A 26,465-nucleotide genomic window follows, 5' to 3' on the forward strand; every position below is an offset into this window, starting at 1 on the left:
GATCATAGCACTTGTATCGGGATAAGATTCTCCTAATTTGTTTAACACTAAAGCTACCAACACTTCGTGTATACCTATTCCTGCCCTGTGCGGTCAAAATGACCGGTGAGTAAAGAAGTAATAGTTTTTATAATTTAACTTAGATAATGGTTAATTTATAACTAAATGTATATAAAATAATGAACATTCATAAAATTTCGTCCAAATTTACTTTTGTTTAATCTACCAATCTGATTATGGAGGAAAATCCTTTACAAAGCAGTGCCCTGAATATAATTTCAATAACGAGTGTCGAATCGATTTCTACGTAGTGGAGGCACCAACTGGTAGATCAAGCCATCCGGGTAAGTCGTTTCTATTTTACCCCGATTTCGGAGCCGAGTGTTCGCTAATTAAAGAATCCGTAGTCTTGAGAATTTCTGGCAAAAGAACGATGGATATAGTAGTAATGCGAGGAATAAGAAATATTGGTACTAAACGTATCGCTCAAATCTTGTCTGTTGCAGGTGTTAGTGGTTAGAGATAAATTTTTCATGTCCTCGCTGATAGTTATTTAAAAATATGATATCGCGATTTCCCGTTCAATTTTAAGCCAAGGTTTTGATGTAATATTACACAAAATAGTCTCGCTATGTGTAAAACAAAAATAATTCATGCCTGTAATAAAACCGCTGAAAACGAGATCGATGTTAATGAAGTTGACAATGGCGTGCGTGGTAGAGATAAAAGTCGATTAATCTTTCTTTTAGAAGATTCAAAGATTTATTCGTTACGGGCTTCCTACGTACTCGCGTAATTACAGGCCAGTTAAAAATACAATTAATTGATCCTAACATCACCGTACAAAGGAGTTCTGATAGACTTCGGAGAATAGTACGTGAGAGAATAAGCTAATTGATAAGAGCCAAAAATCATAAGGCCTAGTAATTCACCGTTTGCGAGCCCTATGTTACTTGTGAAGACGAACGATGGTTCAGATAGATGATTTGTAGATTTTCGAGAACTAAATAAAAATGCGGTCGCGGACCGGTATCCTTTACCCCTTACTGCGGATCAAGTCGCAAGACTGCAAACGCGAGATGTTTTATTAGTCTGGACACGGCGAGCAGGTTTCTCCAAATCCCTGTTCATCCCAATTCTAGGAAATATACAGCACTGGTTACCCTCGATGGGCAATTTGGACAATAAGTTATTGTTTTCTTTAAATTCTCTTGTGCCTTTGTTCGGTCCATTCGATGTCCTTTATTTGCTTAACATAAGTGCGTGCACGTCTAATGTTTCTTCCGGAAATTTTCCGGACGGCGATACTATGCTGACTCCATCGAAAACGGGGATCCTTACATTTTCGGACAACCCTAATAATTTTGCAACTAATACTTGTCTAAATATTCTAATATTTATGTTCTTCCTTACTACAATTTTGTAAACCATCGAAGCGTTTACCACAGAAATCCTCAGAAGGAGTCGCAGGCCAAGTCTTCTGTACCATTTGATTCTTTTTCTAATTGTGGCGACATAAGAAACTATTTGGTCGAAGTGATCTGTATCACACTTTCCTTCATTGTATTCAGCAGCGACTGATGATTTTAATATTGCGAACAAACGAAATGAGAGATCATTCTTGAGATTCCCTTGAAAGCTCGTATGGCAGCCAACGAGCCATTCGTACGTTGTCGTCTATTTGGATGATGTCCTAATTATTACCGACTCGATAGATCAAGCTCTAAAACGATTGCACGCCGTACTAGAAACCCTCGTAAAAGCCGGATTCTCCTTTAACTTTTCAAAATGTTCTTTTCTAAAGACATCGGTACTCTATTTAGGATATGTAATTCACGACGGAGAAGTTTGTCCCAATCCGGGTAAAATGCACGCCTTGAGTTCTTTACCTGCGTCAACGACCGTCACACATCTCAGGCAGTTCATAGGTTTAGCCTTTTATTTCCGAAAATTTTCACGGGTAATGAAACCCTTGTATGCGCTTACTTCCGATAATAAAAACATGACTTGGACGGATAAGCATGGAAAAATAAAGCAAAAGGTAATTTACGCCCTGACCGACGCACCGGTGTTAAAGGTATTTGACCCGAACTATCCGATAGAACTTCATACCGACGCTAGTTCGGATGGATATGAGGTTATTTTAATGCACAACATTGAAGGTAAAAATAGAGTAATAGAATATTACAGTATAAGAAGTAGCCTTGCAGAATCTAGGTATCATTCTTACGAACTAGAAACGTTAGCAGTTGTGAACGCCGTCAAGCATTTCCGTCATTAGCTACACGGACGAAAATTTCTTGCCGTTACCGATTGTAATTCTTTGAAGGCAATTCTTTGAAGGTAAGGTAAATTTAAATGCCAGGGTTTACAGGTGGTGGGCTCACTTACACATTTTTACTTTTGACATTCTGTACCGGGAAGGTAAACGAATGACCCACGTAGATTTCTTCTCGCGAAATCCCGTAGACTTGGATCACCGTACGATCAACGAAGTCATAGAGAAGGAAATCAATCTAACCGAAATCTCTGAAGACTGGCTATTAGTGGAATAACGTCGCGACTCCCAAATTTCTGGAATCGTCAATAAATTACTGAACGAGGAGCTCACGGAAGATATCGCAAATACGTATGCATTACGGTCCGGTACCCTTCATCATAAAATACAGAGAAAAGGCAGAACTCTCTGCTTGTCCATTGTCCCCAGAAGTTTTAGATGGTCTGTTACGCCGCGCGACTCTCTGCCAGGCCCAGGTCACACACCGCGGGCCAGACGGACACCAGAGGTCCGCTCTTCCGCACGGCGTACCCTCATTAGCCTTAAGCACCGTCCATAAATCATAGATTTACGAGAAAAGGTCCTTTAAACAAAACAAACATCTGGTCCCGAGGAGTTTCTAAACACTATTGTCTACCACGGCAGGACAAGGGAAAGTTGGTTTTTCTCACGCACGCTGCAACTTTCCTCCCACTAACCACTTTCTCTCGAGGGCAGTTAAGACCCTTCGTTTAACCAATTAAAAACGAAGCCTATTCCCTCACTCTCCTAAATAACATCGGCTCCAACAAATCCGATGGTCCCGTGCGCTAGACACACCGATCCTTAGCCTTCCTCCGAGACAGCATCGTCTCCCAAGAGGCACTGATTTCACATCCTTCGAACGGTCAACATCCTTCGAGCGGGTATACACACCCGCAGATCAGTCACTCACTCATCTCGTACATACGCACCAGTGTAACTATCCTCGTTATAAGTTGTGGAATAAACGGTGACCTAACTTACTACTGTGTAATATTCAATCAACCACCTCTGTTATCCTACCCGAAACAGGGGAACGACTACTTCGCGGCGTCGATTCACCGAATCGTAGCGAGAATTTACGCCTCTCGCTGACGCGTTTTCCTAGCGACCGCGTCTCTCTGCGATCGGTCGTAACAGGTCCGTTAATTATTAACCATGTGCAACAGTCAATTATGCGCTTAGGTTGGGATAAAACGCTTGAGAAACTGTGTGAGTATTACTGGTTCGAAGGAATGGCGAAGTATGTTCGCAAATTCGTAGAGAACTGTCATGCTTGCCAAGTTTCGAAGGCTAGTTCAGGTAAAATACAAGCTGAATTACATCCTATACCTAAGACCAGCATACTTTGGCATACAGTTCACGTGGGCAAACCAAGCGGTGAAAATGGTTTGAAAGAATATGTCATTGTTTTGGTTGACGTCTTCACTAAATTCGCATATCTGCATCATACTCGTAAAATAGATTCTCTTAGTACCGTTAAAGCGCTTAAGTATGCTATATTTTTATTCGGCAGTCCTTGCCGGATAATAGCGGGTCAAGAGAGGTGTCCTACGGGTAATGAATTCCAAGATTTCTGTCAAGGTAAACACTAAACTCCACTTAATCTCAACCGGTGCGAGTAGAGCCAACGGACAAGTAGAGCGTATTATGAGTACGTTGAAAATTATGTTCACAATCATAGAAACGACCGGGCGATCGTGGCTACACGCGATTGGCAAAATACAGTTGGCTTCGAATTGCACCACCAACCGCGTGACTAAATCGAGTCCATTGGAACTATTAATTGGTAGGACAGCAAAGACCTTACGACAGCAAACCGTAAGACAGCAGGCAATAGAGAATGTGGCGGCACTTGACAGTAAACTTCTCAATAGTTTACGTCGCGTGACGCACGACACAATGACCCTATACCTGCGGACAAGATGATTGCCAGATGTCGATACATTCGTACCGAATATTTCCAGCTAGCCTAGGGACCGCTATAAATCTTAGGATTTATTTTAGCTAAGGTCCTCCAAAGAGACAAACAGTCTTTGTTTATCAGTCTCGAAGTCGACCACCTACCACGGGGACACACGAGAAATCTGCTATCTCTCACGTACGATGCTTCCCGCTAACAACGCCCTCTCAAGGGCAGCTAGCATCCTTTTCCAACGACCAACACGAATTAGCCAATAAACATTAACGTACATTTCCCTCACTTTCCGAACCAAAGCTTTTCTCAACGAATCCGATGCCTTCGCGTCCTTAGACACATCCCAACGCAGTCTTCCTCCGCAGCAGCATCGCGACAAAAAAGTCAGTCTATTACCGCGAGTCAACATACCACGATCGTTATACTTACACGGTTCGAGTCGAATAATTATCTAAGCTCTCGACATCTCGCGCAATCATTGTCCGCACTCGCAGCGCATCTCGAATCGTAGCCATTCAAGCTCTAACTTATAACCGCGCATCCGCGAACCGAATATAATCGCGAGTCCTGCGTCAAGTGTACTCATTGGCATTACAGTGAATAAACATTTATCGTTCAATAAATCTGAGTTTTCTTTCAGACCCTATCACGACATATCACCTCAAGAATATAGAAATTAGTGTCAGGTACGATAAAGATGGATTCGACAAAATCAAAGCTAAAGTAGTTAGGTTTAATCTCGGTGATTTTGTATTACGCAAAAACGAGAAAGGAAACCAAACGAGATTAGATCCGAAATTCAGGAGTCCATTCGAGATAGCAAAGATTTTGGAAGGAGATAGATATACTTTAAAAAACCTTAGACGGCAAAAGATCATATAAGGAAAGACATGACAGACTGAGAAAAATGCCAGAAAGTGGCGCCCCTGCTGAGTTGGACGTCTGCGGTGATGACAACGATGGTGATAATAACGATGCAAGTGCACTGACCTCAGAGGATCATTAACACCACGTTGTGGTCGTAATATATACCCACTGTGATGTATCATACATCTGTAATATACCCACAGTGACGTTTTGCGTATCTGCAATATATCCACTGTGATGTCTCATACGTCTGTAATATACCCACAGTGACGTTTTGCGTATCTGCAATATATCCACTGTGATGTCTCATACGTCTGTAATATACCCACAGTGACGTTTTGCGTATCTGCAATATATCCACTGTGGTGTTTCATGTATCTGTAATATACCCACAGTGATACACTCAACGTAGCAATATGATCCAACAAACTGAGATTAGTTGAACGGTAAATAATATCAGTTACATCGAGTCTAATGTTGGAAAAACGCAATATTTTAGTTACACACGAGGACGTGTGATAGTCAGGATGGCCGTGTCGGAGATGAAAGAACACCGGAGCCTTTGGAATTTTGGATAATCCCGCAACATTGTAACCTAGAATTTACTATAGCTGTAATTGAACAATTGTAGTTATTCAATCCGATTGTAATTGTTCGAGAGTTGTGATAATGAACTTGGGCTCGAGGCGACAGTTAGTCGCCTAACGTAGCCGCGGTCATGGGATGAACGCTTTGTCTAACAAAGGCATGGAGTAATTCTATAGCTCTCCTTAAAAAAGGAAATAGTTGTAACACTGGACAGTAAACATTCCAACGGTCTCTGTCCCGTAGCTCGCCACACGCATACCCTATTCTTCGAGTAAGATGATTGCCAGATGTCGATGCGTCTCCGCAGTACATGTTCAGCTAGCCCGAGGGCCCGTTATAAATCTTAAGATTTATCTAACTAAAGTCCTTCAAACAGACATAGTCTTTGTCCCAACTACGGGAAAATAGGGGAGACCTATTTTTCAACGAGCGGCGTCTCCCACTAGCAACTTTCTCTCGAGGGCGGCTAGCATCTTTTTCTAACCACCGATATGGAGATTGACCAATTAGCAGCAACGCCAATTTCCCTTACTTTCTGAACGAAGGCTTTTCTCGACGAATCCGACGATCTCGTGTCCTTAGACACACTCCATCAAAGTTTTCCTCTGTAGCATCATCTGGACGGAAATTCATTCTTTCTTGCGATTTCATCGACGAAGAGAGTAACACCTTACAATCAGTGGATATTACGCGTTTTATTAACAAAGAGTCCGACTTAGATTTTGTGAGCACGTTCATCTATCATCCCGTCGACCGCGGATTCGTTATTGAACCTAGGATCACTGTCATTAGTTTCTCGAGTATCTAACTACCACGGTTACTTGTCCGGTTCTATGATAATCGTATTTGCACTAGTCAATGTCTTCTCTATTGCATAACGACAACGTGTAATCCAAACGAAGATTCATTTCACGCCCCTAACCTTAATTCTAATGTAAACCCGACATATATATCTTACTCAAATTTGTTACGACCGTTCGCGGAGAGACGCGGTCGCTAGGAAAACGCGTCAGCGAGAGGCGTAAATTCTCGCTACGATTATGTTAATCGACGCCGCGAAATAGTCGTTCCTCTGTTTCGGTTAAGATAACAGAGGTGGTTTAATGAATGTAACACTGTATTAACAGGTTAACATAGAATATATTTTACAATAATATAATCAATATGTTACAGAAATTTGACTCGACTTTACGATATCTCTAGATAAATTCGTTTGCTCGTCAGATTTGTCGAAGTGTCACGTTTGACTCGTCAGAAGGAACTGATCGCCCTTCGATTATTCCTTTGTCTCATTTGGAAGACGACCCCCACTATGCTCGGGTCACGCCACCGCTCGCGCCTATGATCACGTATGCCTCTTTTTGTGTGAAAAACGTAACGGTCAAAAATCGAAGTTTCTAGAGCTCGCTGCTTGGCGACAACTATGCTCTCGTCGATACATTTTATATGATCCGGCGGGCAGATAAGACGGTCTGCCTGCGACACTGTAGGACCGCGAGCGACGGTTAGAAAATACAGCCTGTGGTAAGCCTCGTGGCGTAACAAACTTTGTTGCATTTTTTACAAATTATCTTATTATCAATATTATAAATATTTTCCGCATCTTAAACAAATTTTTGTAATTTTGTAATCTTTACAATTTTTTACTTGACAAGTTTTTTGTAGTAATGAATCTGAACTTGTTGATAGTTTTATTGCATGGCTTTTTTCCCGCGATTCTTTATGTAAAAGTAATGTATGCACTAGGTTTATAACAATTTTGTGAATTCTCTGTAAATTGGCCCCATACTATAGATACCATTGCAAATTTATTGGTTCGTAAACGTTGGATTCTTTCACTCTTCATATCAAATCGTATAAACCTCATAATTTCAGCAAAGTCATTCCTGCTCATTGTTTTTGAAAAAAATGCAAGTCTCCAAATTTTATTCCACAAATATGAGACATCTAAAGTTCTTGCCTGATATACACCGCGGGCACATAGCAGAGCAATAAATGCATCCTGTTTTGTTGCGTCTAGCTCCTTCTTAGTCCCCAATACTCTAAATACTTTTTCTTCCGTACATTTTATTATATAATCCCTTATACGGTGATCAATGATAAGATAAAATGCCGTCTTTACTTGTCCTTTCATTATATGCCGTTTAGCATATCCCTAAAAATATTATGAACTGATGTCCTACCAGGTTTTGGACTTGCATCTATTTCTTTCCAAACTATTCCCATCGGGCCCAGTTTCACTCTCTGCTGCCAACGATAACACTGAACAGTCTTCTTCTATGTCTGTCATTTTTTTTTTTATAATTTTTTTTAAATCTTGACATTTCTAAGGTAAATATTTATCACAGAATAATACCATGTACGGAATACAAAAATTATTGTCAAATTTGATATGCTTTATTTATCCTTTTATAACAACTTTACACAAAACACTCTGAGATGCTTTTTGTCTGCGTTTTAGAGATAACAAATTTAGATGTCAACTAATCGACTTAGGAACCGAGATGTATCATATTCTAGTCGAAAAGACAATAGCAGGTAAAAATATGATCTGTGACGGCGATATTTATACGAAAATATTGATGAGTATTGACCGTTCTCCATCAACGGTTACTCGAGGGTGGAGTTGGGAAAGATTTTCCCGTGTTTTATAGCAATGAGCAATAATCCTAAGAAACTTCTCGACTTTTAAAATGTTTGTAATAATAGACTGTAAAAAATGCTAAATTTTGTAGCGGTTCCTTAGGATTATTATGAACCTGAGTTGATATGTCTTGACTGCTGGTAGCTGTCTTGCGTAACAGCGGCTGTAACAGCTGTTATTATTTGTTATTACTGATTTTGTTTGTCATCTGACCTTGAAATAGCCTTTTCTTTGTACTGATTGTATTTATTTTAAGAATAACTAACATATCTTGTTGGACGGTCAAAATGACCGCTCACGGTAGGCAAGACAGAGTATAAATTTTTCTCAGAAAATAAAAGAGCAAACTAAAATTAATTACCGAAAATATACTGTATGCATGTTTCAGGAAAAGTCAGAAATTATAAAGCGATATCATAAAGTTTAAATATGGTTAAATTCGTGTAGAAGTCGCGAGACCGGTCAATTTGACCGCGCCGGCAGATTTAATGTTAAGGAGAGGGGGGGGGGGGCTACAGTTAATTCGTACAGAAATAAGGCATGTTTTTGTGAATTATTTGTGATGACACAGTTAAAATCTCTTTATTAAGACCAATAGTACATTAAAGTATGACATTCGAAGAATATTGTATAAAATTTTCACGGAAAAATATTAAAAAATACGGCAATGGCAGCAATTATTCGGACGTGTCTCGGAAAAAAGTAGAATTGCTCATAACTTGGTGCTGGATCATCTGGAATCAAAAAATCAAAGTTCATTCGTTAATTTTTCACTTTTTTGGAACACTTTGAAGGGAAAATTAACCGCAAATTTTCGCAAAATCGGTTGTCTGGCAGGAGCTAAATACGCCATGTCATCATTAATTACAACATCGGCCAGCTTCTTCGGACATTCTTTAAACATATCCTAGCAACGTGCGTACAAATAACATCGCCTGAGATTCCTGTTATTTTCTTATTCTTAGTTCTATTATTATTTTGAGCTCTTTCCACATTTTTAACAGGGATCCTGCTTCCCTTTATGGCATTATCTCTCTTGTGTAGAGATATGCCGACAAATTTATCGAGTTTGGCCGCTAAAATATTTTGATCTTCCTTAAAATCATCCCACACCTTCTTTAATTCATTATATAATTTTTGTGTGGGAGGGGTGACTTCGGAAGTCTTTTCTATTGCAATTTTCAGACAACGTCGCCACTCATTAATCGATTCTTCATCTAGGAACCCAATAACACTCGTTTCTGGTGCATTGCCTGAAATAACGGGATCGCACTCTCCCTCTGTTTCCTGGGTAACCTCCTGAGAGCTTGTTTCCTCACCACCTGCTTTAATTGCCTGTCTCTTTTTCTTTATTTGTTCTATCGTTTTCGTAGTGAGGATTTTACTTATTTCCACATTGGGAAATTTATGGTTTTTGTAGATTTCATTAAGCTCTCTCAGGAGATTCACTTCCTCTACTTTCCAAAATCTTGTTGTTAAGGAAATATATATATGTCGGAGATGGAAGGACAGCGGGATTTTCCGTCGGGAATGCTGGGAAAACCCCCCATTACCATAGTCAAAATATGATATCGCGATTGATTGTGAAACTTCAAGTCAAGGTTTCGACGTCATATTACACAAAATAGCCTCGCTATGTGTAAGACAAATAATTAATACCTGTAATAAAACCGCCGAAGACGAGATCGATGTTAATGAAGTTGACAATGGCGTGCGTGGTAGAGATAAAAGTCGATTAATCTTTCTTTTAGAAGATTCAAAGATTTATTCGTTACGGGCTTCCTACGTACTCGCGTAAATACAGGACAGTTAGAACTACAATTAATTGATCCTAACATCGCCGTACAAAGAAGTCCTAATAGACTTCGCGAGGAAGAGCGCAGAGTAGTACGTGAGAGAATAAGCGAATTAATTATAGCCAACTATCATAAGGCCTAGTCATTCACCGTTCGCGAGCCCTATGTTACTCGTGAAGACGAACGATGGTTCAGATAGATGATTGGTAGATTTTCGAGAACTAAATAAAAATGCGGTCGCGGACCGGTATCCTTTACCCCTTACTGCGGATCAAGTCGCAAGACTGCAAACGCGAGATGTTTTATTAGTCTGGACACGGCGAGCAGGTTTCTCCAAATCCCTGTTCATCCCAATTCTAGGAAATATACAGCACTGGTTACCCTCGATGGGCAATTTGGACAATAAGTTATTGTTTTCTTTAAATTCTCTTGTGCCTTTGTTCGGTCCATTCGATGTCCTTTATTTGCTTAACATAAGTGCGTGCACGTCTAATGTTTCTTCCGGAAATTTTCCGGACGGCGATACTATGCTGACTCCATCGAAAACGGGGATCCTTACATTTTCGGACAACCCTAATAATTTTGCAACTAATACTTGTCTAAATATTCTAATATTTATGTTCTTCCTTACTACAATTTTGTAAACCATCGAAGCGTTTACCACAGAAATCCTCAGAAGGAGTCGCAGGCCAAGTCTTCTGTACCATTTGATTCTTTTTCTAATTGTGGCGACATAAGAAACTATTTGGTCGAAGTGATCTGTATCACACTCTCCTTCATTGTATTCAGCAGCGACTGATGATTTTAATATTGCGAACAAACGAAATGAGAGATCATTCTTGAGATTCCCTTGAAAGCTCGTATGGCAGCCAACGAGCCATTCGTACGTTGTCGTCTATTTGGATGATGTCCTAATTATTACCGACTCGATAGATCAAGCTCTAAAACGATTGCACGCCGTACTAGAAACCCTCGTAAAAGCCGGATTCTCCTTTAACTTTTCAAAATGTTCTTTTCTAAAGACATCGGTACTCTATTTAGGATATGTAATTCACGACGGAGAAGTTTGTCCCAATCCGGGTAAAATGCACGCCTTGAGTTCTTTACCTGCGTCAACGACCGTCACACATCTCAGGCAGTTCATAGGTTTAGCCTTTTATTTCCGAAAATTTTCACGGGTAATGAAACCCTTGTATGCGCTTACTTCCGATAATAAAAACATGACTTGGACGGATAAGCATGGAAAAATAAAGCAAAAGGTAATTTACGCCCTGACCGACGCACCGGTGTTAAAGGTATTTGACCCGAACTATCCGATAGAACTTCATACCGACGCTAGTTCGGATGGATATGAGGTTATTTTAATGCACAACATTGAAGGTAAAAATAGAGTAATAGAATATTACAGTATAAGAAGTAGCCTTGCAGAATCTAGGTATCATTCTTACGAACTAGAAACGTTAGCAGTTGTGAACGCCGTCAAGCATTTCCGTCATTAGCTACACGGACGAAAATTTCTTGCCGTTACCGATTGTAATTCTTTGAAGGCAATTCTTTGAAGGTAAGGTAAATTTAAATGCCAGGGTTTACAGGTGGTGGGCTCACTTACACATTTTTACTTTTGACATTCTGTACCGGGAAGGTAAACGAATGACCCACGTAGATTTCTTCTCGCGAAATCCCGTAGACTTGGATCACCGTACGATCAACGAAGTCATAGAGAAGGAAATCAATCTAACCGAAATCTCTGAAGACTGGCTATTAGTGGAATAACGTCGCGACTCCCAAATTTCAGGAATCGTCAATAAATTACTGAACGAGGAGCTCACGGGAGATATCGCAAATACGTATGCATTACGGTCCGATACCCTTCATCATAAAATACAGAGAAAAGGCAGAACTCTCTGCTTGTCCATTGTCCCCAGAAGTTTTAGATGGTCCGTTAATTATTAACCATGTGCAACAGTCAATTATGCGCTTAGGTTGGGATAAAACGCTTGAGAAACTGTGTGAGTATTACTGGTTCGAAGGAATGGCGAAGTATGTTCGCAAATTCGTAGAGAACTGTCATGCTTGCCAAGTTTCGAAGGCTAGTTCAGGTAAAATACAAGCTGAATTACATCCTATACCTAAGACCAGCATACTTTGGCATACAGTTCACGTGGGCAAACCAAGCGGTGAAAATGGTTTGAAAGAATATGTCATTGTTTTGGTTGACGTCTTCACTAAATTCGCATATCTGCATCATACTCGTAAAATAGATTCTCTTAGTACCGTTAAAGCGCTTAAGTATGCTATATTTTTATTCGGCAGTCCTTGCCGGATAATAGCGGGTCAAGAGAGGTGTCCTACGGGTAATGAATTCCAAGATTTCTGTCAAGGTAAACACTAAACTCCACTTAATCTCAACCGGTGCGAGTAGAGCCAACGGACAAGTAGAGCGTATTATGAGTACGTTGAAAATTATGTTCACAATCATAGAAACGACCGGGCGATCGTGGCTACACGCGATTGGCAAAATACAGTTGGCTTCGAATTGCACCACCAACCGCGTGACTAAATCGAGTCCATTGGAACTATTAATTGGTAGGACAGCAAAGACCTTACGACAGCAAACCGTAAGACAGCAGGCAATAGAGAATGTGGCGGTACTTGACAGTAAACTTCTCAATAGTTTACGTCGCGTGACGCACGACACAATGACCCTATACCTGCGGACAAGATGATTGCCAGATGTCGATACATTCGTACCGAATATTTCCAGCTAGCCTAGGGACCGCTATAAATCTTAGGATTTATTTTAGCTAAGGTCCTCCAAAGAGACAAACAGTCTTTGTTTATCAGTCTCGAAGTCGACCACCTACCACGGGGACACACGAGAAATCTGCTATCTCTCACGTACGATGCTTCCCGCTAACAACGCCCTCTCAAGGGCAGCTAGCATCCTTTTCCAACGACCAACACGAATTAGCCAATAAACATTAACGTACATTTCCCTCACTTTCCGAACCAAAGCTTTTCTCAACGAATCCGATGCCTTCGCGTCCTTAGACACATCCCAACGCAGTCTTCCTCCGCAGCAGCATCGCGACAAAAAAGTCAGTCTATTACCGCGAGTCAACATACCACGATCGTTATACTTACACGGTTCGAGTCGAATAATTATCTAAGCTCTCGACATCTCGCGCAATCATTGTCCGCACTCGCAGCGCATCTCGAATCGTAGCCATTCAAGCTCTAACTTATAACCGCGCATCCGCGAACCGAATATAATCGCGAGTCCTGCGTCAAGTGTACTCATTGGCATTACAGTGAATAAACATTTATCGTTCAATAAATCTGAGTTTTCTTTCAGACCCTATCACGACATATCACCTCAAGAATATAGAAATTAGTGTCAGGTACGATAAAGATGGATTCGACAAAATCAAAGCTAAAGTAGTTAGGTTTAATCTCGGTGATTTTGTATTACGCAAAAACGAGAAAGGAAACCAAACGAGATTAGATCCGAAATTCAGGAGTCCATTCGAGATAGCAAAGATTTTGGAAGGAGATAGATATACTTTAAAAAACCTTAGACGGCAAAAGATCATATAAGGAAAGACATGACAGACTGAGAAAAATGCCAGAAAGTGGCGCCCCTGCTGAGTTGGACGTCTGCGGTGATGACAACGATGGTGATAATAACGATGCAAGTGCACTGACCTCAGAGGATCATTAACACCACGTTGTGGTCGTAATATATACCCACTGTGATGTATCATACATCTGTAATATACCCACAGTGACGTTTTGCGTATCTGCAATATATCCACTGTGATGTCTCATACGTCTGTAATATACCCACAGTGACGTTTTGCGTATCTGCAATATATCCACTGTGATGTCTCATACGTCTGTAATATACCCACAGTGACGTTTTGCGTATCTGCAATATATCCACTGTGGTGTTTCATGTATCTGTAATATACCCACAGTGATACACTCAACGTAGCAATATGATCCAACAAACTGAGATTAGTTGAACGGTAAATAATATCAGTTACATCGAGTCTAATGTTGGAAAAACGCAATATTTTAGTTACACACGAGGACGTGTGATAGTCAGGATGGCCGTGTCGGAGATGAAAGAACACCGGAGCCTTTGGAATTTTGGATAATCCCGCAACATTGTAACCTAGAATTTACTATAGCTGTAATTGAACAATTGTAGTTATTCAATCCGATTGTAATTGTTCGAGAGTTGTGATAATGAACTTGGGCTCGAGGCGACAGTTAGTCGCCTAACGTAGCCGCGGTCATGGGATGAACGCTTTGTCTAACAAAGGCATGGAGTAATTCTATAGCTCTCCTTAAAAAAGGAAATAGTTGTAACACTGGACAGTAAACATTCCAACGGTCTCTGTCCCGTAGCTCGCCACACGCATACCCTATTCTTCGAGTAAGATGATTGCCAGATGTCGATGCGTCTCCGCAGTACATGTTCAGCTAGCCCGAGGGCCCGTTATAAATCTTAAGATTTATCTAACTAAAGTCCTTCAAACAGACATAGTCTTTGTCCCAACTACGGGAAAATAGGGGAGACCTATTTTTCAACGAGCGGCGTCTCCCACTAGCAACTTTCTCTCGAGGGCGGCTAGCATCTTTTTCTAACCACCGATATGGAGATTGACCAATTAGCAGCAACGCCAATTTCCCTTACTTTCTGAACGAAGGCTTTTCTCGACGAATCCGACGATCTCGTGTCCTTAGACACACTCCATCAAAGTTTTCCTCTGTAGCATCATCTGGACGGAAATTCATTCTTTCTTGCGATTTCATCGACGAAGAGAGTAACACCTTACAATCAGTGGATATTACGCGTTTTATTAACAAAGAGTCCGACTTAGATTTTGTGAGCACGTTCATCTATCATCCCGTCGACCGCGGATTCGTTATTGAACCTAGGATCACTGTCATTAGTTTCTCGAGTATCTAACTACCACGGTTACTTGTCCGGTTCTATGATAATCGTATTTGCACTAGTCAATGTCTTCTCTATTGCATAACGACAACGTGTAATCCAAACGAAGATTCATTTCACGCCCCTAACCTTAATTCTAATGTAAACCCGACATATATATCTTACTCAAATTTGTTACGACCGTTCGCGGAGAGACGCGGTCGCTAGGAAAACGCGTCAGCGAGAGGCGTAAATTCTCGCTACGATTATGTTAATCGACGCCGCGAAATAGTCGTTCCTCTGTTTCGGTTAAGATAACAGAGGTGGTTTAATGAATGTAACACTGTATTAACAGGTTAACATAGAATATATTTTACAATAATATAATCAATATGTTACAGAAATTTGACTCGACTTTACGATATCTCTAGATAAATTCGTTTGCTCGTCAGATTTGTCGAAGTGTCACGTTTGACTCGTCAGAAGGAACTGATCGCCCTTCGATTATTCCTTTGTCTCATTTGGAAGACGACCCCCACTATGCTCGGGTCACGCCACCGCTCGCACCTATGATCACGTATGCCTCTTTTTGTGTGAAAAACGTAACGGTCAAAAATCGAAGTTTCTAGAGCTCGCTGCTTGGCGACAACTATGCTCTCGTCGATACATTTTATATGATCCGGCGGGCAGATAAGACGGTCTGCCTGCGACACTGTAGGACCGCGAGCGACGGTTAGAAAATACAGCCTGTGGTAAGCCTCGTGGCGTAACAAACTTTGTTGCATTTTTTACAAATTATCTTATTATCAATATTATAAATATTTTCCGCATCTTAAACAAATTTTTGTAATTTTGTAATCTTTACAATTTTTTACTTGACAAGTTTTTTGTAGTAATGAATCTGAACTTGTTGATAGTTTTATTGCATGGCTTTTTTCCCGCGATTCTTTATGTAAAAGTAATGTATGCACTAGGTTTATAACAATTTTGTGAATTCTCTGTAAATTGGCCCCATACTATAGATACCATTGCAAATTTATTGGTTCGTAAACGTTGGATTCTTTCACTCTTCATATCAAATCGTATAAACTTCATAATTTCAGCAAAGTCATTCCTGCTCATTGTTTTTGAAAAAAATGCAAGTCTCCAAATTTTATTCCACAAATATGAGACATCTAAAGTTCTTGCCTGATATACACCGCGGGCACATAGCAGAGCAATAAATGCATCCTGTTTTGTTGCGTCTAGCTCCTTCTTAGTCCCCAATACTCTAAATACTTTTTCTTCCGTACATTTTATTATATAATCCCTTATACGGTGATCAATGATAAGATAAAATGCCGTCTTTACTTGTCCTTTCATTATATGCCGTTTAGCATATCCCTAAAAATATTATGAACTGATGTCCTACCAGGTTTTGGACTTGCATCTATTTCTTTCCAAACTATTCCCATCGGGCCCAGTTTCACTCTCTGCTGCCAACGATAACACTGAACAGTCTTCTTCTATGTCTGTCATTTTTTTTTTTATAATTTTTTTTAAATCTTGACATTTCTAAGGTAAATATTTATCACAGAATAATACCATGTACGGAATACAAAAATTATTGTCAAATTTGATATGCTTTATTTATCCTTTTATAACAACTTTACACAAAACACTCTGAGATGCTTTTTGTCTGCGTTTTAGAGATAACAAATTTAGATGTCAACTAATCGACTTAGGAACCGAGATGTATCATATTCTAGTCGAAAAGACAATAGCAGGTAAAAATATGATCTGTGACGGCGATATTTATACGAAAATATTGATGAGTATTGACCGTTCTCCATCAACGGTTACTCGAGGGTGGAGTTGGGAAAGATTTTCCCGTGTTTTATAGCAATGAGCAATAATCCTAAGAAACTTCTCGACTTTTAAAATGTTTGTAATAATAGACTGTAAAAAATGCTAAATTTTGTAGCGGTTCCTTAGGATTATTATGAACCTGAGTTGATATGTCTTGACTGCTGGTAGCCTCTTGCGTAACAGCGGCTGTAACAGCTGTTATTATTTGTTATTACTGATTTTGTTTGTCATCTGACCTTGAAATAGCCTTTTCTTTGTACTGATTGTATTTATTTTAAGAATAACTAACATATCTTGTTGGACGGTCAAAATGACCGCTCACGGTAGGCAAGACAGAGTATAAATTTTTCTCAGAAAATAAAAGAGCAAACTAAAATTAATTACCGAAAATATACTGTATGCATGTTTCAGGAAAAGTCAGAAATTATAAAGCGATATCATAAAGTTTAAATATGGTTAAATTCGTGTAGAAGTCGCGAGACCGGTCAATTTGACCGCGCCGGCAGATTTAATGTTAAGGAGAGGGGGGGGGGGGGCTACAGTTAATTCGTACAGAAATAAGGCATGTTTTTGTGAATTATTTGTGATGACACAGTTAAAATCTCTTTATTAAGACCAATAGTACATTAAAGTATGACATTCGAAGAATATTGTATAAAATTTTCACGGAAAAATATTAAAAAATACGGCAATGGCAGCAATTATTCGGACGTGTCTCGGAAAAAAGTAGAATTGCTCATAACTTGGTGCTGGATCATCTGGAATCAAAAAATCAAAGTTCATTCGTTAATTTTTCACTTTTTTGGAACACTTTGAAGGGAAAATTAACCGCAAATTTTCGCAAAATCGGTTGTCTGGCAGGAGCTAAATACGCCATGTCATCATTAATTACAACATCGGCCAGCTTCTTCGGACATTCTTTAAACATATCCTAGCAACGTGCGTACAAATAACATCGCCTGAGATTCCTGTTATTTTCTTATTCTTAGTTCTATTATTATTTTGAGCTCTTTCCACATTTTTAACAGGGATCCTGCTTCCCTTTATGGCATTATCTCTCTTGTGTAGAGATATGCCGACAAATTTATCGAGTTTGGCCGCTAAAATATTTTGATCTTCCTTAAAATCATCCCACACCTTCTTTAATTCATTATATAATTTTTGTGTGGGAGGGGTGACTTCGGAAGTCTTTTCTATTGCAATTTTCAGACAACGTCGCCACTCATTAATCGATTCTTCATCTAGGAACCCAATAACACTCGTTTCTGGTGCATTGCCTGAAATAACGGGATCGCACTCTCCCTCTGTTTCCTGGGTAACCTCCTGAGAGCTTGTTTCCTCACCACCTGCTTTAATTGCCTGTCTCTTTTTCTTTATTTGTTCTATCGTTTTCGTAGTGAGGATTTTACTTATTTCCACATTGGGAAATTTATGGTTTTTGTAGATTTCATTAAGCTCTCTCAGGAGATTCACTTCCTCTACTTTCCAAAATCTTGTTGTTAAGGAAATATATATATGTCGGAGATGGAAGGACAGCGGGATTTTCCGTCGGGAATGCTGGGAAAACCCCCCATTACCATAGTCAAAATATGATATCGCGATTGATTGTGAAACTTCAAGTCAAGGTTTCGACGTCATATTACACAAAATAGCCTCGCTATGTGTAAGACAAATAATTAATACCTGTAATAAAACCGCCGAAGACGAGATCGATGTTAATGAAGTTGACAATGGCGTGCGTGGTAGAGATAAAAGTCGATTAATCTTTCTTTTAGAAGATTCAAAGATTTATTCGTTACGGGCTTCCTACGTACTCGCGTAAATACAGGACAGTTAGAACTACAATTAATTGATCCTAACATCGCCGTACAAAGAAGTCCTAATAGACTTCGCGAGGAAGAGCGCAGAGTAGTACGTGAGAGAATAAGCGAATTAATTATAGCCAACTATCATAAGGCCTAGTCATTCACCGTTCGCGAGCCCTATGTTACTCGTGAAGACGAACGATGGTTCAGATAGATGATTGGTAGATTTTCGAGAACTAAATAAAAATGCGGTCGCGGACCGGTATCCTTTACCCCTTACTGCGGATCAAGTCGCAAGACTGCAAACGCGAGATGTTTTATTAGTCTGGACACGGCGAGCAGGTTTCTCCAAATCCCTGTTCATCCCAATTCTAGGAAATATACAGCACTGGTTACCCTCGATGGGCAATTTGGACAATAAGTTATTGTTTTCTTTAAATTCTCTTGTGCCTTTGTTCGGTCCATTCGATGTCCTTTATTTGCTTAACATAAGTGCGTGCACGTCTAATGTTTCTTCCGGAAATTTTCCGGACGGCGATACTATGCTGACTCCATCGAAAACGGGGATCCTTACATTTTCGGACAACCCTAATAATTTTGCAACTAATACTTGTCTAAATATTCTAATATTTATGTTCTTCCTTACTACAATTTTGTAAACCATCGAAGCGTTTACCACAGAAATCCTCAGAAGGAGTCGCAGGCCAAGTCTTCTGTACCATTTGATTCTTTTTCTAATTGTGGCGACATAAGAAACTATTTGGTCGAAGTGATCTGTATCACACTTTCCTTCATTGTATTCAGCAGCGACTGATGATTTTAATATTGCGAACAAACGAAATGAGAGATCATTCTTGAGATTCCCTTGAAAGCTCGTATGGCAGCCAACGAGCCATTCGTACGTTGTCGTCTATTTGGATGATGTCCTAATTATTACCGACTCGATAGATCAAGCTCTAAAACGATTGCACGCCGTACTAGAAACCCTCGTAAAAGCCGGATTCTCCTTTAACTTTTCAAAATGTTCTTTTCTAAAGACATCGGTACTCTATTTAGGATATGTAATTCACGACGGAGAAGTTTGTCCCAATCCGGGTAAAATGCACGCCTTGAGTTCTTTACCTGCGTCAACGACCGTCACACATCTCAGGCAGTTCATAGGTTTAGCCTTTTATTTCCGAAAATTTTCACGGGTAATGAAACCCTTGTATGCGCTTACTTCCGATAATAAAAATATGACTTGGACGGATAAGCATGGAAAAATAAAGCAAAAGGTAATTTACGCCCTGACCGACGCACCGGTGTTAAAGGTATTTGACCCGAACTATCCGATAGAACTTCATACCGACGCTAGTTCGGATGGATATGAGGTTATTTTAATGCACAACATTGAAGGTAAAAATAGAGTAATAGAATATTACAGTATAAGAAGTAGCCTTGCAGAATCTAGGTATCATTCTTACGAACTAGAAACGTTAGCAGTTGTGAACGCCGTCAAGCATTTCCGTCATTAGCTACACGGACGAAAATTTCTTGCCGTTACCGATTGTAATTCTTTGAAGGCAATTCTTTGAAGGTAAGGTAAATTTAAATGCCAGGGTTTACAGGTGGTGGGCTCACTTACACATTTTTACTTTTGACATTCTGTACCGGGAAGGTAAACGAATGACCCACGTAGATTTCTTCTCGCGAAATCCCGTAGACTTGGATCACCGTACGATCAACGAAGTCATAGAGAAGGAAATCAATCTAACCGAAATCTCTGAAGACTGGCTATTAGTGGAATAACGTCGCGACTCCCAAATTTCAGGAATCGTCAATAAATTACTGAACGAGGAGCTCACGGGAGATATCGCAAATACGTATGCATTACGGTCCGATACCCTTCATCATAAAATACAGAGAAAAGGCAGAACTCTCTGCTTGTCCATTGTCCCCAGAAGTTTTAGATGGTCCGTTAATTATTAACCATGTGCAACAGTCAATTATGCGCTTAGGTTGGGATAAAACGCTTGAGAAACTGTGTGAGTATTACTGGTTCGAAGGAATGGCGAAGTATGTTCGCAAATTCGTAGAGAACTGTCATGCTTGCCAAGTTTCGAAGGCTAGTTCAGGTAAAATACAAGCTGAATTACATCCTATACCTAAGACCAGCATACTTTGGCATACAGTTCACGTGGGCAAACCAAGCGGTGAAAATGGTTTGAAAGAATATGTCATTGTTTTGGTTGACGTCTTCACTAAATTCGCATATCTGCATCATACTCGTAAAATAGATTCTCTTAGTACCGTTAAAGCGCTTAAGTATGCTATATTTTTATTCGGCAGTCCTTGCCGGATAATAGCGGGTCAAGAGAGGTGTCCTACGGGTAATGAATTCCAAGATTTCTGTCAAGGTAAACACTAAACTCCACTTAATCTCAACCGGTGCGAGTAGAGCCAACGGACAAGTAGAGCGTATTATGAGTACGTTGAAAATTATGTTCACAATCATAGAAACGACCGGGCGATCGTGGCTACACGCGATTGGCAAAATACAGTTGGCTTCGAATTGCACCACCAACCGCGTGACTAAATCGAGTCCATTGGAACTATTAATTGGTAGGACAGCAAAGACCTTACGACAGCAAACCGTAAGACAGCAGGCAATAGAGAATGTGGCGGCACTTGACAGTAAACTTCTCAATAGTTTACGTCGCGTGACGCACGACACAATGACCCTATACCTGCGGACAAGATGATTGCCAGATGTCGATACATTCGTACCGAATATTTCCAGCTAGCCTAGGGACCGCTATAAATCTTAGGATTTATTTTAGCTAAGGTCCTCCAAAGAGACAAACAGTCTTTGTTTATCAGTCTCGAAGTCGACCACCTACCACGGGGACACACGAGAAATCTGCTATCTCTCACGTACGATGCTTCCCGCTAACAACGCCCTCTCAAGGGCAGCTAGCATCCTTTTCCAACGACCAACACGAATTAGCCAATAAACATTAACGTACATTTCCCTCACTTTCCGAACCAAAGCTTTTCTCAACGAATCCGATGCCTTCGCGTCCTTAGACACATCCCAACGCAGTCTTCCTCCGCAGCAGCATCGCGACAAAAAAGTCAGTCTATTACCGCGAGTCAACATACCACGATCGTTATACTTACACGGTTCGAGTCGAATAATTATCTAAGCTCTCGACATCTCGCGCAATCATTGTCCGCACTCGCAGCGCATCTCGAATCGTAGCCATTCAAGCTCTAACTTATAACCGCGCATCCGCGAACCGAATATAATCGCGAGTCCTGCGTCAAGTGTACTCATTGGCATTACAGTGAATAAACATTTATCGTTCAATAAATCTGAGTTTTCTTTCAGACCCTATCACGACATATCACCTCAAGAATATAGAAATTAGTGTCAGGTACGATAAAGATGGATTCGACAAAATCAAAGCTAAAGTAGTTAGGTTTAATCTCGGTGATTTTGTATTACGCAAAAACGAGAAAGGAAACCAAACGAGATTAGATCCGAAATTCAGGAGTCCATTCGAGATAGCAAAGATTTTGGAAGGAGATAGATATACTTTAAAAAACCTTAGACGGCAAAAGATCATATAAGGAAAGACATGACAGACTGAGAAAAATGCCAGAAAGTGGCGCCCCTGCTGAGTTGGACGTCTGCGGTGATGACAACGATGGTGATAATAACGATGCAAGTGCACTGACCTCAGAGGATCATTAACACCACGTTGTGGTCGTAATATATACCCACTGTGATGTATCATACATCTGTAATATACCCACAGTGACGTTTTGCGTATCTGCAATATATCCACTGTGATGTCTCATACGTCTGTAATATACCCACAGTGACGTTTTGCGTATCTGCAATATATCCACTGTGATGTCTCATACGTCTGTAATATACCCACAGTGACGTTTTGCGTATCTGCAATATATCCACTGTGGTGTTTCATGTATCTGTAATATACCCACAGTGATACACTCAACGTAGCAATATGATCCAACAAACTGAGATTAGTTGAACGGTAAATAATATCAGTTACATCGAGTCTAATGTTGGAAAAACGCAATATTTTAGTTACACACGAGGACGTGTGATAGTCAGGATGGCCGTGTCGGAGATGAAAGAACACCGGAGCCTTTGGAATTTTGGATAATCCCGCAACATTGTAACCTAGAATTTACTATAGCTGTAATTGAACAATTGTAGTTATTCAATCCGATTGTAATTGTTCGAGAGTTGTGATAATGAACTTGGGCTCGAGGCGACAGTTAGTCGCCTAACGTAGCCGCGGTCATGGGATGAACGCTTTGTCTAACAAAGGCATGGAGTAATTCTATAGCTCTCCTTAAAAAAGGAAATAGTTGTAACACTGGACAGTAAACATTCCAACGGTCTCTGTCCCGTAGCTCGCCACACGCATACCCTATTCTTCGAGTAAGATGATTGCCAGATGTCGATGCGTCTCCGCAGTACATGTTCAGCTAGCCCGAGGGCCCGTTATAAATCTTAAGATTTATCTAACTAAAGTCCTTCAAACAGACATAGTCTTTGTCCCAACTACGGGAAAATAGGGGAGACCTATTTTTCAACGAGCGGCGTCTCCCACTAGCAACTTTCTCTCGAGGGCGGCTAGCATCTTTTTCTAACCACCGATATGGAGATTGACCAATTAGCAGCAACGCCAATTTCCCTTACTTTCTGAACGAAGGCTTTTCTCGACGAATCCGACGATCTCGTGTCCTTAGACACACTCCATCAAAGTTTTCCTCTGTAGCATCATCTGGACGGAAATTCATTCTTTCTTGCGATTTCATCGACGAAGAGAGTAACACCTTACAATCAGTGGATATTACGCGTTTTATTAACAAAGAGTCCGACTTAGATTTTGTGAGCACGTTCATCTATCATCCCGTCGACCGCGGATTCGTTATTGAACCTAGGATCACTGTCATTAGTTTCTCGAGTATCTAACTACCACGGTTACTTGTCCGGTTCTATGATAATCGTATTTGCACTAGTCAATGTCTTCTCTATTGCATAACGACAACGTGTAATCCAAACGAAGATTCATTTCACGCCCCTAACCTTAATTTTAATGTAAACCCGACATATATATCTTACTCAAATTTGTTACGACCGTTCGCGGAGAGACGCGGTCGCTAGGAAAACGCGTCAGCGAGAGGCGTAAATTCTCGCTACGATTATGTTAATCGACGCCGCGAAATAGTCGTTCCTCTGTTTCGGTTAAGATAACAGAGGTGGTTTAATGAATGTAACACTGTATTAACAGGTTAACATAGAATATATTTTACAATAATATAATCAATATGTTACAGAAATTTGACTCGACTTTACGATATCTCTAGATAAATTCGTTTGCTCGTCAGATTTGTCGAAGTGTCACGTTTGACTCGTCAGAAGGAACTGATCGCCCTTCGATTATTCCTTTGTCTCATTTGGAAGACGACCCCCACTATGCTCGGGTCACGCCACCGCTCGCGCCTATGATCACGTATGCCTCTTTTTGTGTGAAAAACGTAACGGTCAAAAATCGAAGTTTCTAGAGCTCGCTGCTTGGCGACAACTATGCTCTCGTCGATACATTTTATATGATCCGGCGGGCAGATAAGACGGTCTGCCTGCGACACTGTAGGACCGCGAGCGACGGTTAGAAAATACAGCCTGTGGTAAGCCTCGTGGCGTAACAAACTTTGTTGCATTTTTTACAAATTATCTTATTATCAATATTATAAATATTTTCCGCATCTTAAACAAATTTTTGTAATTTTGTAATCTTTACAATTTTTTACTTGACAAGTTTTTTGTAGTAATGAATCTGAACTTGTTGATAGTTTTATTGCATGGCTTTTTTCCCGCGATTCTTTATGTAAAAGTAATGTATGCACTAGGTTTATAACAATTTTGTGAATTCTCTGTAAATTGGCCCCATACTATAGATACCATTGCAAATTTATTGGTTCGTAAACGTTGGATTCTTTCACTCTTCATATCAAATCGTATAAACTTCATAATTTCAGCAAAGTCATTCCTGCTCATTGTTTTTGAAAAAAATGCAAGTCTCCAAATTTTATTCCACAAATATGAGACATCTAAAGTTCTTGCCTGATATACACCGCGGGCACATAGCAGAGCAATAAATGCATCCTGTTTTGTTGCGTCTAGCTCCTTCTTAGTCCCCAATACTCTAAATACTTTTTCTTCCGTACATTTTATTATATAATCCCTTATACGGTGATCAATGATAAGATAAAATGCCGTCTTTACTTGTCCTTTCATTATATGCCGTTTAGCATATCCCTAAAAATATTATGAACTGATGTCCTACCAGGTTTTGGACTTGCATCTATTTCTTTCCAAACTATTCCCATCGGGCCCAGTTTCACTCTCTGCTGCCAACGATAACACTGAACAGTCTTCTTCTATGTCTGTCATTTTTTTTTTTATAATTTTTTTTAAATCTTGACATTTCTAAGGTAAATATTTATCACAGAATAATACCATGTACGGAATACAAAAATTATTGTCAAATTTGATATGCTTTATTTATCCTTTTATAACAACTTTACACAAAACACTCTGAGATGCTTTTTGTCTGCGTTTTAGAGATAACAAATTTAGATGTCAACTAATCGACTTAGGAACCGAGATGTATCATATTCTAGTCGAAAAGACAATAGCAGGTAAAAATATGATCTGTGACGGCGATATTTATACGAAAATATTGATGAGTATTGACCGTTCTCCATCAACGGTTACTCGAGGGTGGAGTTGGGAAAGATTTTCCCGTGTTTTATAGCAATGAGCAATAATCCTAAGAAACTTCTCGACTTTTAAAATGTTTGTAATAATAGACTGTAAAAAATGCTAAATTTTGTAGCGGTTCCTTAGGATTATTATGAACCTGAGTTGATATGTCTTGACTGCTGGTAGCCTCTTGCGTAACAGCGGCTGTAACAGCTGTTATTATTTGTTATTACTGATTTTGTTTGTCATCTGACCTTGAAATAGCCTTTTCTTTGTACTGATTGTATTTATTTTAAGAATAACTAACATATCTTGTTGGACGGTCAAAATGACCGCTCACGGTAGGCAAGACAGAGTATAAATTTTTCTCAGAAAATAAAAGAGCAAACTAAAATTAATTACCGAAAATATACTGTATGCATGTTTCAGGAAAAGTCAGAAATTATAAAGCGATATCATAAAGTTTAAATATGGTTAAATTCGTGTAGAAGTCGCGAGACCGGTCAATTTGACCGCGCCGGCAGATTTAATGTTAAGGAGAGGGGGGGGGGGGCTACAGTTAATTCGTACAGAAATAAGGCATGTTTTTGTGAATTATTTGTGATGACACAGTTAAAATCTCTTTATTAAGACCAATAGTACATTAAAGTATGACATTCGAAGAATATTGTATAAAATTTTCACGGAAAAATATTAAAAAATACGGCAATGGCAGCAATTATTCGGACGTGTCTCGGAAAAAAGTAGAATTGCTCATAACTTGGTGCTGGATCATCTGGAATCAAAAAATCAAAGTTCATTCGTTAATTTTTCACTTTTTTGGAACACTTTGAAGGGAAAATTAACCGCAAATTTTCGCAAAATCGGTTGTCTGGCAGGAGCTAAATACGCCATGTCATCATTAATTACAACATCGGCCAGCTTCTTCGGACATTCTTTAAACATATCCTAGCAACGTGCGTACAAATAAC

The sequence above is a fragment of the Bombus vancouverensis genome, chromosome 11, assembly GCF_051014615.1.
Source record: "Bombus vancouverensis nearcticus chromosome 11, iyBomVanc1_principal, whole genome shotgun sequence".
Lineage (NCBI taxonomy): Eukaryota > Metazoa > Arthropoda > Insecta > Hymenoptera > Apidae > Bombus > Bombus vancouverensis.